Source organism: Chelonia mydas, chromosome 2, assembly GCF_015237465.2.
Source record: "Chelonia mydas isolate rCheMyd1 chromosome 2, rCheMyd1.pri.v2, whole genome shotgun sequence".
Lineage (NCBI taxonomy): Eukaryota > Metazoa > Chordata > Testudines > Cheloniidae > Chelonia > Chelonia mydas.
The window spans coordinates 84,284,011-84,298,429 of NC_057850.1; the positions used below are offsets into that span (position 1 = coordinate 84,284,011).

Genomic DNA, 14,419 nt, shown 5'->3' on the forward strand with positions numbered 1-14,419 from the left:
GAAAATTCAAACACTTTTTCAGGAATGTAATGTCTTGCCAGTATAAAATGCGATAAATAGGATCCTGAAACAAAACATAGCACAACATTGTCATCTACATTTAAAGAATCATATCCTTCAAAATAAATGTACTTAAACGAGTAGCCACACTGATTTCAATGGACCTACTCCAGGTTAGTCACGTGTACTTACAGAATATAGGTCTAATTCTGCATTTCAAAGGAAAAAAACTTCATGGTTGTAAAAGCAAGTACTTTTGAGTATGTTGTCAGAGTAGTAACTGATACCACTGATATACTGAATCTTAGGAACCAAATGTTCTTTGTAACATACTTTAAAAATTCTTTGACTGTTCCTCCGTGTCATATACCACCATTTACCGGTACATGAGAATTACATGAATCAAGTTTAAATATTACCCACTGAATGAATACCCGATTTCAAGTTCTATTTTACTGTTAGTTAAATCAAAATAAATACTTAAAATACAAGAAAGACATTTTACATAAATTTTAACAAGGAATACATCATTTCCAGTACACCAAAACATATAATATACCTAGTAAAGAAATATGTTAAATGAATACATTTCCATATACCAAACTGATTGTGAATATTCACATTGTTTGAGAGCTTCATTGTTTTATAAATAAACAACGAAGTCCTCACACAAATACCTGTTAAAGGAAATTTTTGTTCAGCAAGGGTAAATATTTTGCAGGTTTCCACTACAGATGAAAACCTGCATCTCATCTTGTTTTATTTGTAAATATATACAAACTTTAGATTCACCTCTACTTGTCCCTCCTTTGGGAAAAACAAAAAATGCCCAACAGCTGTGCTGCAATTCCTAAGGCAAGGCTGCATCAGTCTCGTTCATGTAGCAGACACAAAGTTAAAACAAAGATGGTTCAGACAGTCTGATTTTCAGTGCCCCACCCTCATTTCCTTGAGCCAGAGTGATGTCATAACAAGGCAGCGCAATGACTTCATTGCTACAGTTCTCCTTGCTTCTGGCCACGCACCCCCTCTCTTCTTCACCACAAAGACAAAACCTTTAGACCACAGTAGCAAGTCAAAGGCAGACTCACATCAGATGAGCTCTTATAATGTACCTGTCAAGTTTCCAATAATATTGGCTAACCCTTTAGAAGAAAAACATCACTTGCATCATTAAACATCACTTTAATAGGGGGACGCCACTGTAAGATGAATTAGGTGAAGGGAGATTCAATGTTGGCTATATTAGTATGATTAAATAAAGTAGGATATATTAAAAATATTTCACAATGTGTTTAAGCTAATGTTCTCTGGTTCTAATCATTCACCACTGCAGTGAACAGGACTGTAGCAGAACAGAATCAAAGGAGCCTTCCTGTTCTCATGGAATCATACAGAATAAACTTGCAGTCGCTCTTCACTCTAATGTGGTGATCCCTCTCTTTCCATCCACTATATTATTCCTGATGTGCAAATTTCATCATCATGTTAGAGTGGAGAGTTCCCATCCAAGGAGAGTGGTACAACAACATGAAGGAAAAAAAATACTGATGCAGCAAATTGTCACACAATGATTTTAACCAATTAACTAACACAGGAAGATTAGCTTTGCTTCTTATATCGTACTTAAAGGTTATCTTCAATATTTATTTTGAACAAGCCACTATATTAACTTAACCAAAGTCTAACAGTAAATTAAGAGTGAAAACACCTACTTTAATTCTAGATTATTTAACTGTAAATGGTTCACTGCGTACGAGATAACACTACTGTGGAGAGTGTCACCTTTGACCTGTGATTCTTCAGTTCTTCTCCCTAAAAAAATTACAAGTCAAGTGAAATAAGTACTTTTGCTTGTTCCTACCTCAAAGTGATGCACAAGGTTCAGTTTAGCAAGTGGGTTCCAGCTTTGCCTCAAGTATAAATAAGGTTTTGGCACATATTCAGAAGTAGTATTCAGAGTAATGCGAGTCTTTCAGTACATTCTATTATTTCAATAAAATGACAATGCTATGAGGAAAATTAAAAAAACTACAAAAGACTGATTTTACTGCCTTTAATTATTATGGAAGTGTAAATGTTCAAGTGTAGTGTATATCTGACAAAGCTAAACAATTAAAAATATCCCTCCCAGCTATCCCTTCTTTCTCCACAAACTCTGTTCTGAGCTAAATACAGAACCTAGTACCACGAGATTGACAGAGCCACTCCCTCTTCTATTTTTTAAATCCCACAATATACCCTCAAGTTTCCTGTTAAAGCGAATAAAACCAAAAAAGAGTATGAATAATTCTGTAACTGCACAAGAAAATACGGCATCTGTATGACAGCACACTGTGAACTTTCTAGCCCACCTGGTTTATCTTTGCTGTCTAAGCTGTGGTGAAGAACATGCACACATCTATCTCTGCAACATTTTTCAAGTACCCACCTCAACCCAACGCTACGACTGAAAACACAAGCACTGAAATTACACGTTTGCAAAACTTGTCCGACCCCTTGTTTCTCTCCCTCCCTACCCCCATCCCTCACATCTGATTAATACCATCTGTTTCCCTCGATCTTTCCCTTCCGCTTGCAAGAACCTCTCTTCCCCAACTTCAGACGCCAGGCCGGTGTGCAGCCGAGAGAAACCTTGGAACTGGAAACGTTAAAAACAGGAGAGGAGACAGCGCTGCCACTGCAGAGGTCCAGAGCTCCAAGTTACTATGTAACCACACCCACCGCATTGCAGAAGCCACGGGCTGGAGTGCGGGGGGGGACACAACAAGCAGTAACTCCGCCGCCACAAGACGACGCACAAGAAGAGCCGAACCGATTTCAAGAGGGGGGAAAAGCCGGACAGCTGACTCCCAACCCTGCTCACTCGCAGAAGTACCGCCGCCGCCACATCAGGCTTCACACGACCCATGCAACAACCCCCCTTGCCAGCCCGCCAGGTAAACAATGCAGCGGGCACGCCACTGCGCTCAGCACGGGGATGAATGGGAACAACCCGACTGGAGGCTGCCCAGCGTGGGGCGGGGGCTTTATGGAGGTGCCATGACAAGAGAGCTCAATCCACGCACCCCACTTCCCCGCACTGGCGCAGCTGTCCCGTAGACAAGAGAAGTTTCCTCGGGGGGGGGGGGGGGGGGGGAATCGATGCCTTGTGTAAACACCCCTTATCCGCCCCCTCCCCTGGCACCCGTTGCCCAGCCCAGGCTTTTCCCAGCGCGTCGGCGGGAAGATCCCGGGCAACCGCAGCAAACCCAGCGGCGAGGCACACGAACAGACGCCTCCCCTGCTGCTGAGACCTCCGCATCACAGCCCCGGGACCACCCGAGCCAGGCGCCGGAAGAGCGGCTGGCTGGCCGGCCGGCGAGCCGCATCGCCGCAGCTGGAGGGCAGGCGGGTCAATGGCTTTTTTCCTTTTTATCCGAGCGGCTCTCCAGCGGTGCGGAGGGAAGGGGCAGCGACACCCAGGGCTCTGCGCGCAGATCTCGCCCTAGTTTCCCCCTCACCCCCCGCCACGGATCACTTTAAAAATGGCTCCTCGAAAGGAGATTTAAAAAAAAAAAAAAAAAAGTAAAAACGCCCCTGGTCGCGGAGATCCACCCGCCCGCCCCCCGCAGAGGAAACTGCAACCGCCCTGGCAGCCAGGGTAAAAGCGAAGCGAGGTGCCGGGATAAGGTACCTTGGCAAGCCGGCGCAGCAGCAGCAGCAGCAGCAGCAGCGAGCTGGAGCCCGGGTCTCCGCTAGGTCCAGGTCTGGGTCCAACGCGTCAGAGGGACGTGCCGCCGCCGCCGCCACGCGTCAGCAGCCCAGCCCAGGACGAGCCCTCCGCGGTAGCCCAGCAAATCAGGACTGGGGAGGCAGGCGCCTCCAAAAAGCCCCTCGCCGCGGAAAACGGGAAAAGCTGGAGCCCGCCGGAATCCGCCGGCTTTGGCGCGCAGCAGCCCCGCGGAGAAAGAGGCGCTTCGGAGCTCCCACCCTAATGTATCCCAGTGTAGTCCGCGCGGCAGGCACCCGGCTCTGTCCCCTGGCCGGATCCTGCCCAAATCTGGCCCCTTTCCGGGCAAATACCACTGGCTCGGAGATCAAGTGGAGCGGCTCAGATTTGCGCGCCCGCGCCCAAACGCAGACCGACGGCGTTGAACAGCGTTGCGCGCCGAGGCAGCGCCCAACCCCGGACTCAGCACCTGGACCCGGCGCCCCCCAAACCCCCAGCGTTCACTGTCTAAAGAGAGAGACTGTCTAAAGGCGGAGCTGCTCCTAACGCACCTTCAGAATCTGGACCCTGCTACACTGCAGCTCAACCGTATCACAACAAACTCAGAGCCAAGCTCTGGAGCCTGCCAAATTTTGACCATAAACCAGACATTGTAGCAACACTAAGATTAGTTTTTGCTTCTACTATTCTTCCCCAATCTCTAAATTAGCGCCTGGATCGGGCTAGTTTTTGACTGCATTCCTCCAGCTTTACCGTCTAACTTCAGTACATACGCAGCTTTGCCTAGTACACTTGAATAATCTGGATCCCATTTTATCTGGCAGGATCCAGATTTGGAATTTTGCAGCACTGCACTTAGATGCATTGATTTCTGGATTTTTTTAGAAATAAGATATCTTAGCAACAGAAAGGTTAAGTGGCCATGGGCTTTGGATGTGAAACTTAACATTCTTGGGCCTGAGCTTCAAAGATTTTAAGCACTCACAACTCCCCTGGAAGACAAAGGATATTTCAAGTGCTCAGTATCGCTGAAGCTCAGGCCTAAGGAGTCTTAAATCTTTGTACCCAAAAGCTAAACACCCTCCCACCTCAAAGCACTGGGCCACTTTTCAAAACACTGGTCTTTGTGATTTTCCCCGGGCCCTCACAAAAAGGTCTCCACCAGAGCTGGCTTGAAAGCAGAATTTCCTTTCTTCCAAAAAATTCAAGCTGTTCAATTCTGAACAGGGCCAGCCAGCCTGCCTCCCTGCCCGGTTTTCCTCAAAAGTTTTAATGGAATAGCCACATTTCCGCAGAATGTTTCAATTCCATCAGCTCAGCATTTTCCAACAGAAAATTGTTCTGTTGAAAAGTTTTCACCCAGCTCTAGTATTTCCTTCCGACTCAGTTGTAAATCATGAATAAGGCTGCGAGTTTGTCACTGAGGTTACAGATTCCATGACTTTCCATGACTTCTGCAGCGGCTGGTGCGGCTAGCCCAGGAGCCACCTGAGCAGCTCAGGAAGCCCCTGGGCCAGCTGCACCGGCTGCTACTGGGGCATTCTTGGGCCGCCGTGCCCCCACAGCAGCAACAGGCATTTGGGTGTAGGAGGGGGCTCAGAGCTGCAGCATGGGAAGGAGCTGGGGTGCTGGACAGCGCTTATCTCAGGGGGTTCCCTGGAAAAGGCGACATGCCCTTAACCTCATCTCCTAGCTCCACATGCTGCCCCCACATGCAGGCACTGCCCCTTCAGCTCCCATTGGCCATGGTTCCCAGCCAATGGGAGCTGCGGAGCCAATGTGGAGGCAGCACACGGAGCTGGCTGGCCGCACCTCCACCTAAGGGGGTGTTGTGAGGAGCCAGGTAGGGAGCCTGCCAGCTCTGCCAGCCCCTTCCCCCAGCACAGCGGCACCCCCAGACCGCCCCCTCCTCCCAAAGAACCCGCGGCGCCCCTGGGCCACCCCCACTGCCCAAGATTTAGTCAGGGTTATATAGTACAAGTCACGGACTGGTCACGGGGTCATGAATTTTTGTTAACTGCCTGTGACCTGTCCATGACTTTTACTAAAAATACCTGTGACTAAAACATAGCCTTAATCATGAATAACTCCACTGTAGTGATTGAAGTTACAGTAGTGTTCAATTAGGAGAGAGAAGAATCAGACAAGGTCTAGGCAGCACTAGGAAGAGACCCCAGATCACTCCTTTCACCTCTGGAGACTGTCTTCAAATCTAAGTATTCAGTGTTGTTGTAGCTATGTTGGTCCCAAGATATTAGATAGACACAAGGTGGGTGAGGTAATTTTTTTTTGGACCAACTTCTGTTGATACGCGAGACAAGCTTTCAAGCTACACAGAGCTCTTCTTCAGGTCACCTGGACCTGGAGAAAAGCTCTGTAAGCTCAAAAACTTGCCTCTCTCATCAACAGAAGTTGGTCCAATGTAAGATATTATCTCACCCACTTTGTCTTTCAAATTTAGGTGTCAGTAGCAAATGAAAATTAGTTTCATAGTTTTATGTTAGCATCTGTTTGTCTTCAATAACCACTACAGTTTGGTACAATTAGTCACAATTGGACATTTCCGCTCAAAAGATGATCCATGCTTGGAAGTGCGTTCGTGGTATCATGACAAACCTATGCAAAGAAGGTTGCACAGTTCCTCTCTTATCCTGCAAATACTTAAGCATGTGCATAACTTTATGATGTGAGTCGTTACACTCATGGTAAAGTTATGCACATGCCTGTTTTCAGGATCAGCAACGTAATACCCGAATGTACTATATTTAGCTTTCGCCAGTGCCATTGTCTCTCTCTTTCATGGAGCACTAACAGTCACAATCAAAACCAAAACAACAAAGAATTCTTTTGCAATTCTTTACCCTGATACAGTTATGTAACTATTTAACTTTTTTTCTTAAATAGTACATTTTCCCATTAAGCAATTAGTTAGTCGAGACAGCACTCAGAAAAACTGAGAGTATTAGTAACATTTTCAGTAAATACCACTTTGGCATTACAGGTCTACACAGTCAGTTGATTTCAGGTTTACTTTAATTTTATTCCCATATTTTCAGTTTATTAAAAGCAAACTTCTGCTCATGACTCCTGCAGCTTAGCCTTCTGCATGGCAATGAAACAAAATTCAAATAATTAAGAGTGATCACTGTGTGACAATGAATGAAAGTAAGACTTCTGGAAGTTAGAAGGAGCCTTCTAATACTTCCTTCCTTCTCTATGCAAATATAAAACCTACACATCTATATTAAGCTAATATTATAGTTATAATAAATATTGTAAGACAATAAAATTCTAGGTGAGATATGCACTCTGGATATCAAGTTCCCCCCCCACACCCCACCTCATACATATGGCTACAAAATGTAAGGCATTCAAAAACATACATCATGTTAGCCAAACAAAATTACAACAACAAACAGATCTGTTATGATGAAGATTATGCCATTAATTGTATCTTTTCTCACAAGGCTCATATTGGCATATAACAGATCTATATGCCATGAGTCAATGGAAGAACTGGTAATAGAACTAAACAGTTATTGTCTCCCAGTGCTATAACACACCAAATGGTGTGATTCACCATTGATTGTAACAGGATGTGCTAAGAAATGGAACCCAGCCAAAACCTCTGTCTATTTCAAGGCCCAGTATTACCAACAGATAACTAATATTTTGTCTTACATCCTTACTGGCTGCTATTCCATTAGAGTGTATTGACTCTCTGAAAGCTGCATTAAGAGGGATAAACAGCTCATTCTTTCAAGTGCTTTCTAGTCTTCCAAGATTGTATGAAGCTCCTCCTGTTTTCATATCTCCTAAAGTTTTAATTATTCTTTTAAACAGTCAAAAATAATCGGTGACAGTCTTTTTAGAGAGTCATATAAAACTTTTTTTCTCAGCAATGGAGGCATTAGAGAATGAATTCCGAGAAGGGTTAATCTTGCATTTATTGAATTTGTTTTTGTGCTCCTTTTATTTTTTGACTTATTTCCCCGCTCTTTAAGGGTATCAGAAGCACGCATCTTTTCAAGGGGATTTTTCCTTTTTTGTACCCTGATCCCTGGATCTTAACAGAAGAGGCCTTATGCCCTCTAGGGAATAAAGCTGTGTGGATTATTAACTGAAGAGACCACTTTCTGGGATGCCATACGTACATACCCATGACATACAGTAGATAAATATGCCAGTTTCGGTGATTCAATAGGTCAAATTTACCCCTGGCATAAATTTATTGACTTCAATGGAGTTATACAAGGGACACAGGAAATTGTCTGAAATTGGTCTTGCCTTCCAACCCAGAGCCAAAACCATCCTTTTAAGATTACTGAGGGAACAACCAGGAACTCTGTCTCCAGAGCTATTACAATTAAAGTGCTGAGTAAGGATTCACTTACTGTAATTAATTCAGCATTGCCCTTTGTCATTTTCATACCTGTAGCAACTTACTGACTGCGAGAATTTAAAAGATTATTTAGACATGTAGCTATTATCTACTGGTTCACTTCTTTAGTCTCTTTAATAACCAGGGCAATCAGGAGGGTGTAAAACCCTACGTATACCTTGGAACTCTACTACCCCAGAGAGGGGCAGGACTAAATTGGTGATCTGGCTGGAGAGCCCTGTTGTGACCCACAAAAAGGCAGACCATCACAGAGGTAGTAATTACCAGTTAGACACTAGAGGCAGGACAAGTGGGGAGCAAGTGACCTAACTACAAGGCAAGACTGCCGGTGAGCCCAGCCAGTAACACTCCCATGGACTTCACTGGGGCCTAAATCAACACTAATGTTGAGCTAAGGGGCAGTTATGAATGATCACCTCCAATGTGAGCAGTTTACAGTCGGTTTCATATACCCAGTCTTTGTTTAAATCCTGTAAAATCTTAGGGCTGGTCTATACTACCACTTAAGTCAATGTAACTTACATCGCTCAGTGGTGTGAAAAAGACACCCCTCCCCCACAGGCAATATAAAGTTACATCAACCTAAATGCTGTCCACACCAGTGCTATGTCGGCGGGAGACGCTCCCCCCACCAACATAGCTTCCACCTCTCACGGAGGTGGAGTAATTTTGCCAACGGGAGACCTCTCTCCCGTCAGCCTAATGCATCTTCACCTGATACACTACAGCGGCACAGCTGCACCAATGTAGTGCTTTAGTGTAGACTTGCCCTTCGGCACGTAATTTTATTCATATTAACAGTCCCCTGGATATCAGTGGGACTGCTCAAATCAGTACTTGCATTCCTAAGTATTTGCATGATCAGATTCACAGGATCTAATCCAGCTCCCAACTGAAAGACTCCCAGTGGCTGTAATAGGAGTTCCACTGGGCCCTAGTTTGTTATGTTTGTAGCATCTTAATCCCTCTCAAGAAGCACCGTCTCTTACATTCATATTATTTCTTCAATTCAATTTGTAGTTTGTTTCTCTTTCAAATTCACATTGACTGACAGGAAGGAATGCAAGTGGTTTGCAAGGAAAAGTTCAAACATAAAAATGAGTCAAGTGGAACACAGCAAAACAATTACATCATTCTTCTCAGCTTAGGTAATTTACTTTTCCCCCCACAATTTATCCTCATGTTTCATGAGGAAGGAGAAATAAAGAGACATTGACCCAGACTCAGGTGTAATCTCTAAATCACATTTCATAGAATACATGACAATGTCCTAGGGTTGTGTGATACGAAAAAGCAGCACACCCGAAAAACAGTCTTCTCATCAAGAAGAATGTTAGGAATCTCTGGGGCAGAGATCATGTTTTCAGTCTGTGTTTGTACAGTGGATAGATAGCACAATGGGGTCCTGGTCTAGGACTGAGGCACTTAGGTGCTACTGCAATACAAATAAATAAAAACTATGGCTGTTGATAAATCGCAATTAACTCATGCGATTAACTCAAAAAAATTAATCACGATTTAAAAAACTGATTAATAGCACTTTTAATTGCATTGTTAATTTATTAAATATTTTTGGATGTTTTTCTACATTTTCAATTATATTCATTTCAATTACAACACAATACAAAGTGTACAGTGCTCACTTTATATTTATTACAAATATTTGCACTGTAAAAATCAAAGAAATAGTTTTTCAATTCACCTCATACAAGCACTGTAGTGCAATCTCTTTATCGTGAAAGTGCAACTTATAAATGTAGATTTTTTTTTGTTACAAATCTGCACTCAAACAAAACTTTAGAGCCTGTAAGTCCACTCAGTCCTACTTCTTGTTCAGCCAATCGCGAAGACAAACAAATTTGTTTACATTTACGGGAGATAATGCTGCCTGCTTCTTATTTACAGTGTCACCTGAAAGTGAGAACAGGCACTCGCATAGCACTTTTGTAGCCGGCACTGCAAAGTATTTACGTGCCAAATATGCTAAACATTCGTATGCCCCTTCATGCTTCGGCCACCATTCCAGAAAACATGCTTCCATGCCCATGACACTCGTTAAAAAAATAATGTGTTAATTAAATTTGTGACTCAACTCCGTGTCTCCTGCTCTGTTTTACCCACATTCTGCCATAAATTTCATGTTATAGCAGTCTCAGGTGATGACGCAGCACATGTTGTTCATTTAAGAACACATTCACTGCACATTTGACAAAATGCAAAGAAGGTACCAATGTGAGATTTCTAAAAATAGCTACACCACTCGACCCAAGGTTTAAGAATCTGAAGTGCCTTCCAAAATCTGAGAGGGATGAGGTGTGGAGCATGCTTTCAGAAGTCTTAAAAGAGCAACACTTCGATTCAGAAACTACAGAACCTGAACCACTAAAAAATAATATCAACCTTCTGCTGTTCTGCTGGTGGCGTTTGATTCAGATGATGAAAATGAACATATATCGGTCTACACTGCTTTGGATCATTACCAAGCAGAACCCGTCATCAGAATGGATGCATGTCCTCTGGAATGGTGGTTGAAGCATGAAGGGACATATGAATCTTTAGCACATCTGGAACGTAAATATCTTGTGATGCTAGCTACAATAGTGCCATGCGAACGCCTGTTCTCACTTTCAGGTGATATTGTAAACAAGAAGCAGGCAGCATTATCTCCTGCAAATGTAAACAAACTTGTTTTCGAGCGATTGGCTGAACAAGAAGTAGGACTGAGTGGACTTGTAGGCACTAAAGTTTTACATTATTTTATTTCTGAATGTAGTTATTTTTTGTAACTACATAATTCTACATTTGTAAGTTCAACTTTCATGATAAAGAGACTGCACTACAGTACTTGTATGAGTACTATTTCTTGTTTTTTACAGTGCAAATATTTGTAATAAAAAATCAATAAAGTAAGCAGTGTACAGTTTGTATTCTGTGTCATAATTGAAATCAATATTTGAAAATGTAGAAAACATTCAAAAATATTTAAATAAAAAGGTATTCTATTATTATTTAAAAATGTGATTAATCGCATGATTAATCACGATTAATTTTTAATCGCTTGACAGCCCTAAATAAAAACAGATTCAATACATCAGTCAGGTTCTTTTTTAACTGAAATACAGCTAGAGCTTAACCCTATTAATGGTCATGATATTTAAGGGGTTTTGTCATTACTCCAAGAGAACGAAGGGTATTTTAAGCTTCTCCCTCTTCCTCAAAAGCTTAAACTGTAGTCCAAAAACTCATGTTCTCATTAGTTACAGGTATTTTAATAATTTTGTGTGTCCTATCTATAAAGACCTGAGTCCCAACACCTATAACCTCTCAAAACTTTAAAAACAAAACAAAAACCTCTTTATGCTTTGCTAATAAACGACAGTGACGAACAGCTTCCTATAATGCACACATTTTAATTGAGAACCGTTCCCCAACTACTAGGCTAGATAAATTCAGTACCATGATTTGTTTACTTATCAAATGCCAGGTGTAGGTCAGTCTGTACGTAAACACTTGGCTTACTGATTTTGGAGAGTAACAGATATAACACAACGTTGCCAAACAACAGCTGAAAACTCTAAGGATCCAAATGGCATCTGTCTCTTATGTTTATTCTGTCTTCCCTTGCCCTGTACACACCCTACCAGGGGCTGCTCATCAGCCCAGGCCAGCAAGGCACAGCCTAACCAAGAATTCCCCAAAGCTACAAAATACATTTTGCATATTCTTTATTTAATTGATAAATATGCACAGACTTAAGGACAAACTATGCTTTGATTTGAATGTCAAAACTCACTCTCTCCAGTAGCAAAACTCAGCACCAGGAAGTTTGAAAAATGTAGTGCTGTGTGAGGCTCAGATGTTGGTACAGCTAATTGTTCCTCAGGAAGCTGCCTTGTTACCATGGCAATTTACCAACCCAGGAGTCTCTTTATCAGGGAATAGCTGTGGTAACCACTGCTTGCTGAGGCCACAACAAGATTGTAGCAATTAAGCCCAGGCTGCAAGAAGTTTACAGAGGGTGAGGTTGGGGCTGCACCCTGAACTTTCCCAGCCCCTTCCTTGGACTCCCTCATGCTTTGCACCTGATGCCAGCCTGGGTTGCAATGGCGGCTGCAGCTCCTGGGCCCACCTGCTGCTGTTTCACTATAAACAAGGTAAGCTTTTAAATTAATACAGTAGGCAGCGGTGGAAATAGCTATTTTGTGATTTGTGCCTCATCTGTCAAAAAAGTCACAAGCTGCCTAATGCTAGGAAACATGAGGCAAACTTGAACTACAGAAGGCCTCTCAAGAATATGCACCCCTAACATTTGCAACAGATGACCAAAATCTCAAATATTGTCTGCACTTTATGTCCCTTTTTAACAGGGAAATAAAATTAACAAGATTCCAATGACTAGAAGGAAAATAACTTTCCATGCTTGAAGCTCATTAGGCTGAAATCAGAATCTAAACACCACTAATTTGCAATGTGCATTCTATCTTTTTAGCTATGGTGCTGGAAATTTAAATGGAGAGTAGCACGTACTGCCTTTCCACTCCCTGTCTCACAATGTTGAAGACATAGGTCTTAATCCATCAAGACGCATAAGCACATGCGTAATTTAGTCAACGGGATTACATATGCTTAAAAGTTTAAACATATGCTTAAGTGCCTTGCTAGACTGGGGTCACATACATGTAATCAGAAAGCATTAATTTCTGAAAAAAAGCTTATGAACAAAAGATATTCATACTGTATGTGGACAGAGTATTGAGTCTGGGTGAGAACAGATGCAAACAGATTTTCCTCTTATCTGAGCTACATTTTGCACAGGTATGATTCCACTGACTTCTGTGGAGCTACTCCTAATTACTGCAGTGCCAGAAGTCCATGATTTTCAAAACTTTAACATATTTTTAAAATCAGAGTTAGATCCTGTGTATATTGCAAAATGACCCGACATGATGGCCACAAATGTGTTTTCCTCACAGGGAAGGTATGGTACGGTATGGCATTACAAAGTCAAACTTATTTTTTGTGATAGATCTCAATGCTGAACATTAGACTATCAGAAGTTCAATTCCCTGAATTCATTTGGTCTACATTTACTAGAAAATACATTCATTCAATTCACCTGGCTGACAACAAAATACCATTTCATCTTTGGTTCCAAATGCACTTTTGGGGTTTCACTGTTATTTTATCTTTGTATCTTTCCAGGCAGAACCTAATCCATAGTTTTAAGAATTATGCTAAGTGACAGAAATGAAACAGGCACACAGATGAGCTAAAGACATGATCTAGGATTAAGAAAATAGCTTTCAGAATAAGACCCCCTATGCTCCCCTATATCCTGCATGACAAAGTTGTAGAAGGAGCCATAGATGACCCATACTGAGGGGAAAGGCAACTATCAGAGTTATTCCATCAGACACTGCCAAGCTGCTGCTTCCCCATTTGCAGAAAACCTGCATGGAAAAAGGGGTCATAGGAAGGAAGTGGCTGTGAAACAGCTGCCCTAAGTGGCATATTTCCCCTATGGCATAGACAGAAGCCAACAGAGAAACAACAAAAGCCAATGTGGTTATCTGATTCAATTTTAAGTAGCCTTAGCTATGGAGTATCTCCACTGGAAAGATCACTGAAGGCAGTAGGAGAGCTGGGGGCTAACCGCGGTGATCTAACAATGCAGGTACAACTGAATAACTATTGCACAAATCTCAGCTTAAGGAATAAGAAAAGGAGTACTTGTGGCACCTTAGAGACTAACCAATTTATTTGAGCATAAGCTTTCCTGAGCTACAGCTCACTTCATCGGATCTGAAGTGAGCTGTAGCTCACAAAAGCTTATGCTCAAATAAATTGGTTAGTCTCTAAGGTGCCACAAGTACTCCTTTTCTTTTTGCGAATACAGACTAACACGGCTGTTACTCTGGAGCTTAAGGAATAGTTATTCTTCTCCTTGTGTGTTTTTGTAGTGAAGGGGGATACCAGGAATACCAGGACCAGTCATCTTTTTTTCCTGGAAGATCCTGGTAAACTGAAGGACCTGAAATGTGACAGTACTGATGCATGAGGAAACCTGAACTGTAGCTCCAACTGAATGAAGAGGGGATATGAAGTCTTGTGCTAGCAAGAGCTCCAGATCAGGTTTCCACATCCAGCTGTGAGGTCACATTCCAGGTTCTCCTTCAAAGATTGCTAAAGTCATCCAGAAAGAAAAGGCAAGTTGGAAGGCAATCCTTATGTATTCTAAAGCAAATCTCAAAAATTGGTCTTTCAGTTCATCAGTAAAAAAAAATGTATTACTAGTATCATGTAAG

At 42.4% G+C, this 14,419-nt stretch overlaps 1 protein-coding gene across 45 annotated transcripts in view; it reads right to left on the minus strand.

The window, feature by feature from the left end:
- EPB41L3 (erythrocyte membrane protein band 4.1 like 3) overlaps positions 1-14,419 on the minus strand; it is a 198,643-nt gene that overhangs the window by 128,607 nt on the left and 55,617 nt on the right. For 17 of the 45 annotated variants that reach the window (XM_043539830.1, XM_043539804.1, XM_043539828.1 and 14 more), the window contains exon 1: positions 3,677-3,836. The exons of 7 other annotated variants lie outside the window; for them this stretch is intronic. The gene's annotated coding sequence lies outside the window, so the exon portion shown is untranslated. 21 more of the 45 variants (XM_043539813.1, XM_043539808.1, XM_043539805.1 and 18 more) reach the window with 14 other exon arrangements.